Genomic DNA, 6,136 nt, shown 5'->3' on the forward strand with positions numbered 1-6,136 from the left:
TGTGTCTGTGTGTCTGTGTGTTAGGCTTTGGCAACTTAACTCACTTTTTTTTTTTTTTTTTTACAAATTAACACAATATGCTTCTAATGTATAGCAGACCCATTTTATCACTGTTTATAAGTAGGCCAATGGGAATTTATTTTTCCTATAATGGTGAGCAATTAAAGAAAATATTAATATCTCAATAAAGTGGGTGAATACATATTGTTAAAAATCTAGCTTAGAATTAGTGTGAGCTTTGAAAGTGTTTCTTGAATGGTAGGTATGGGCCTTTTAAAAAGAAACTATACGAAGAGAAGAAACAAGGCCGGGGAATAGAAGAGTTAGAAGAGCTTCAGGTGTAAACTGCAAGCCTGCTTTCTTTCATCGAATATGTTAGTTTAAGAAAATAATAGTGAAGTTCAAATAATTGCTATTAATTTCCAGAAACATTCGGTAGTAGAAGGTGTTCATCTAAACACAAAATCTGGGTAAATAATAGAAAGTGGGTTAAATCGGTTTTTATAATGGGATGGTATAGCAGTGCCATTTGGCAATATGTGTTATTTACGAGACTGACCACTGTCATTCTCAGTATTACTTGAATGGATTAATGAACACTATCACTACTGGTATCCTGGTTGAAATGTAACTCACTCCATATTCTCCTTCTTTTCTTCCGTCTCTCTCTTGCCACCCCCAAGATAGCCACCTTAGTCTTGAGCCAACAAGCCCAGTCCCACTTAACTTGAAGTCAGATATCTGTTTTCAGTGAGTAACAGAATATAGACTGAAATCAAATTACCAAAGAGATCAATGGTGATTAAGTAGAAGGAAGCTTTTCAGTCTCTTGCCCGGTAATGATGTTTCCTCATCTGCCCTATGGACAGGAAACTATTACCGAGCACTAGACACCAATGACCATCGGCAGCAGTATCCATGGCCACGACCCTGGACTGTGAATGTGGCAGACCTGGACCATGTTACAGTTTGGACAGTTCATAGAACTATGTAAACATAGATTAGTTGCTAAGTTTTAGCCAATTTCTACCTTCAAAAAGTGGGAGTGCTTGGCCTTGACATTTGCCTAAAGAACTCGATGTCCTGCTCCACAGATACTTGGCTCAGCCATGTTCATTGCTGCTCTATTCACAATAGCTAGGTGTGATGGCTATTCTTGGTTGGAAACTTGACTACATCTGAAATTAACTAAAACTTCCAAATAGAGGGCACACATGTGAGGGACTTCTACTGAATTTGAAGTGGGAAGATCTACTTCTAATCCAAATCTTAGAGATGGGAAGATACATTTAATCTGGGTCATGCCTTCTGCAGAAAGCCCATAAAAGGTCATGAAAGAAGGAGGCCTTTGTGCTTTGCCTGCTTGCCCTCGCCTTGCTAGCAAGTCTATTCCTTCACTGGAATTAGAGCCTACGTCTTCAGGATCCCAGGGTCTACTGAAGACAAGCTGAGGCATCCAGCCTTGTGCAATGAGCAACTTCTAGATTCTTGAAGTTTCCATTCATAGCCAGCCATTGTCCGATTAGCTGGACCACAGGCTGTAAGTCACTCTAATCAATCCCCTAGATAGATAGATAGATAGATAGATAGATAGATAGATAGATAGATGGATGGATGGGTGGGTGGATGGATAGATGATAGATAGATAGATAGATAGATAGATAGATAGATGAGAGAGAGAGAGAGAGAGAGAGAGAGAGAGAGAGAGAGAGAGATTCATTCTGTAAGCTCTGTTACTCTAGAGCAGCAGTTCTCAACCTGTGGGCTGCAACCCCTTGGGCATCGAATGACCCTTTCACAGGGGTCACATATCAGATATCTTGCATATCAGATATTTACATTATGATTCATAAAATAGCAAAATTACAGTTATGAAGTAGCAACAAAATAATTTTATGGTTGGGGTAAAATTTTATAATTTTACCATATCATGACGAACTATACTAAAGAGTCAATACATTAGGGGGGTTGAAAACCACTGCTCTAAAGAAACTTGACTAATACACTAGGAAATGGAAACAGCCTAAATGTCCTTTAACTGGTGAATGAGTAATGAAAATATGGTACATATACACCATGGAGTACTATTAAGCTGTAAAGAAAACTGAAATCATGAGATTTGGGTGGAATTAGAAAATACTACATTGTAGTGATTTTGTGTTCCCCAATATATTGTGTACCCTAATAAACTTATCTGTGGTCAGAGAACAGAACAGCCGCTAGATAGACATAGAAGCCAGAAAATGATGGCACACACACTTTTAATCTTAGCATTCTGGAGATCCGGATCTCTGTGAGTTCAAAGCCACACTGGAAACAGCCAGGCATGGTGACACACACCTTTAATCTTAGGAAGTGATGACAGGAAGCAGAAAGGTATATAAGGCGTGAGGACCAGGAACTAGAGCCTGGTTAAGTTTTAGGCTTTGGAGCAGCAGTTCAGCTGAGATCCATTCGGATGAGGACACAGAGATTTCCAGTTTGAGGAAATGAGATCAGCTGAGGAATTGGCAAGGTGAGGTTAGCTGTGGCTTGTCCTGCTTCTCTGATCTTCCAGCATTCACTCCAATAACTGGCTTTGGTTTGTTTTTATTAATAGTACCTTTTAAGATTCATGTTACACTACATTGAGTGAGGTAACCCATATCCAGAAAGGCAAATCTTAAATGTTCTGGCTCATCTGAGGCTCCTAGCTCCAAATCTTCAGATGTGAGTGAATAACTCACATGGAATAACTACAGAAACCAGGAAAGTAAAAAGGAGATAAATACAGAAGGAGAGGAGGGTAAAATAATTGTAAGACATCTGAAAAAGTCATAAGGAATCATACTATTAACAATCTACCTGAATACACATATAATACACATAAGTTGCTATAAAAATGTACATATAGACTTTAAATGACAATGATTGCTTTAAGAGTCAAAGACCATCTAACAAAATCTCAACACTAGGCACAAGAAATCCTCTTTTAAGTAGTTGGTCAGAGTTGCCCAAGAGATTCCCCAAATATCATAAGCTATTGATATTGCTCTTGGTTGCTCCCAGAGTTGGAAGGCAAGTACCTATTGATGAAGACACCATATGCTTTAGACATAAGACCTGGAGAACCCTGAACTGAAACCTCCCTGAAAGCCTCCTCTCTGGGAACTACATTTCATGGTACCAGAAGGCACCATGAAGCTTCCAAAGGAGGGAAGCCACCAATAGTACTATACAGCTGTGATAACTGTGAACCACAACAATGACAAGCATGCCAAGGTAACCCTGGGGGTGCAATGGTATCATGCACATCTTGGCAGAACATACCACAAGAGCCCTGATGGCTACATGAGTGAAAATATCCTCAATTTTCTTCAGGTACAGTAAAATGTCTGTGTTATAGAAAGGAAAAGAGAAAATGTAGGTAGAGATGAGGAGGGATATGGTCAGATAGGCCTTGGTGCTTCTTTAGTTTGAAACATTGGCCATGCCAACATGTCAGACTTTGGGATGTTGATTTCTGAGCCTCAGTATCCATTTTACAAAGATGGCAAAGACATAGAGCCAGTCAGAAAATGGAAACCCATTGCAGTGGTAAAGAACACCAGAGTTGCACAATAAAGTCATTAGAAGATAAAGAAAGTTTATTCAGGAATTCTTACAAAGGAAGAAAAGAGATCTTATTACAGAGCTGAGCTCCATTCCAAACACAAGGAGACAGTGGGATTTGTAGTCAAAGAGAGAGGTCGGTGCACATAAATTACTAAGAGGAACATCAGAGGCAGAAGACATGGTTAAATCTGAGAATAGGGGTGAAAAGGTATAATATATAATCCTTCACATAAGATAGAGGTCCTTGGGGTTGGAGAGATGGCTCAGTGATTAAGAGTACTGGCTGCTCTTCCAGAGGACCCAAGTTCAATTCCCAGCACTCACATGGCAGCTCACAACTGTCTATAACTCCAGTTCCAGGAGATCTGACACCTTTACACCAATGCACATATAATAAATAAGTTAAATAAATTTTAAAAAAGATAAAGGTCCTGGATGACACTCCTTTGAAAAAGTATCAGGGCAATTAGCAATAAGCATAACATATTTACTTAATCAAGGTTTTATGTGGCATAGGAAGCTTCAGAGATAGAGACTAAAAGACCCAAAGAAAAACTATGTCTGTGCTTCAGTGCCATTAAGAGTGGACAGAATTGTATATTCAGAAATGTGACTGGGCCAAAAGGACTGAGATAAGGGTAACAGACTGACCTGGAGAAAGCCAGAAGAAAGGTCTGGTTTTGTTGTTGTTGTTTTTTCCCCTTCTCGGGTCTTTCTGTGTGGCATTCCTCTATAACTTTTCCCTCCGGAATGGGGGTTTTCCAAGAATCAAGGAGAAGGAAGAAAGTAACCTTTTCATGTTTTATGGCTTTCTTTGAGGAAGGGAGAGTCTAGTTTCTATGACTCACCATGAGAACAGAGTCTGGTTTCTATGGTTTATTTGAGGGTAGAGATAGGACAGGAGACAGAACAGGAGACAGGAAAGCAGAAATAACTTGATCTGGGGCCCTTCCAAACACCTTCAGTTCAAAGTTCTCAGCATATTAAGGTGCCATAAATTTAGAGTATTGTGTCCTGAGACACAACAGGAGAATGCTTGTGGCAGACAGGCCGGAGTGCTCACATAGCACCTAAGGGATGGTAGGGAATGAGTAACTTGTTCAGTTTTTTTTTTTCTAAACTGACCAAGGTCTTCTCTAAAACTGAATGATACAGGTTGACAACAAACAAAGGCAAGCACTAACCATCCAGGCTTCAGACATGGTTGGCTATAGTTAGGTTGTAGAAATCCGTCAACACTTATAATGGCTCTTATCTCATAGGGTTGCTAATAGAACTAAGTATTATATAGCATACTTAAGACAAGGTGAGTTTATCACAAATCCTTAATAAATGAAAAATATCTTTATTTCTCATTCACAGACTTTCCTATGAATGTAGCTATGTGATTTCTTATGTGATTACCTATTAAACTTCATTCTGTTCTGAGCCCATAAAATTCAGAAGGGCAGAGAGAGGCACCACATCCATCACTGTTCCTTCAGAACTTGCTAGTGCTGGGCACATTGTGTGAGGCAGGGATAACAATTCATTGTTGGATAAATGAATGATTTAATGATGCCAGTGCATTTGTTTTCTAAGACATAAACACGAAAATGCTAGGTCTGAATGACACCAAATGCATGGTAGGAAAGAACAGACTGACAATAAATTTGATTTATAGTGTTTTTTATTATTTCTGTTCACAAAATTCCCAGATGTGCTTAGAAAAAGTATTGCCAATTTGTGAATGAGAATCTGTGTGGGTAATTTGTGTGTGTATCATATATGGAACTAATTAAATAACTGTCATCAAGTTTGCCAAACTTTTGAGTTGCTTATAATTTAGTCACTCTTTAACAAACTTTATAACACATAGTTGTAAGTGAGATATATTTTGTTATTTATCTCAAGGCATGTTTAAAGTCTCACTTACAAACACCAGCTTCTGATGAAGGTTAATCATGTTTTAAGAACCTAATTCTTGCCCATAGTCTCAGCTATTCACAAGGCTAAAGCAGACGGTTTACTTGAGCCCAGGAATTCAAGACCAGGCTTTGAAACATAGTGATACTCCATTGAACAGGGATAAAGGCCGGTGTTATGAAAAAAAAAAAAAATACTAAAGACAAAGTCCCTTAACCAAGAGGCGCTCCAATAAAGTGTGATCTGAGAAGAATCCTTGCGTGGTGGTAAAGAGGATTCAGAACTCAACACACGGAGCGGTGACATCGGTAAGTTCTCCAGGAACGGTGACGTCGGTAAACGCCCCACAGTTCCTAATTCTCTCTCTCAAATGAGCGGCAGCCGCTGGTTTGAGTTACTGGCGGGTTCCTAGTGTGTGTGCTCGACCTGCAGTATGGCGGGAATGAGGCCTCTGCAAGTGGCACATTAAGCTGCGTGGTGGATTTAGCCTTTGCTAGTTACAAAACAAAAAAGGTTTCTGGGCTACACGCTGCTTGGATAAAAGCATAGACTCATGATAGCTCCCAGAGCTGGCGGTAAACGTACCACCGCCATGTTGGGAAGCTGAAGGGGGCGGAGCCAGCAGCCACAGAGCTGT

The sequence above is a fragment of the Peromyscus leucopus genome, chromosome 19, assembly GCF_004664715.2.
Source record: "Peromyscus leucopus breed LL Stock chromosome 19, UCI_PerLeu_2.1, whole genome shotgun sequence".
NCBI lineage: Eukaryota > Metazoa > Chordata > Mammalia > Rodentia > Cricetidae > Peromyscus > Peromyscus leucopus.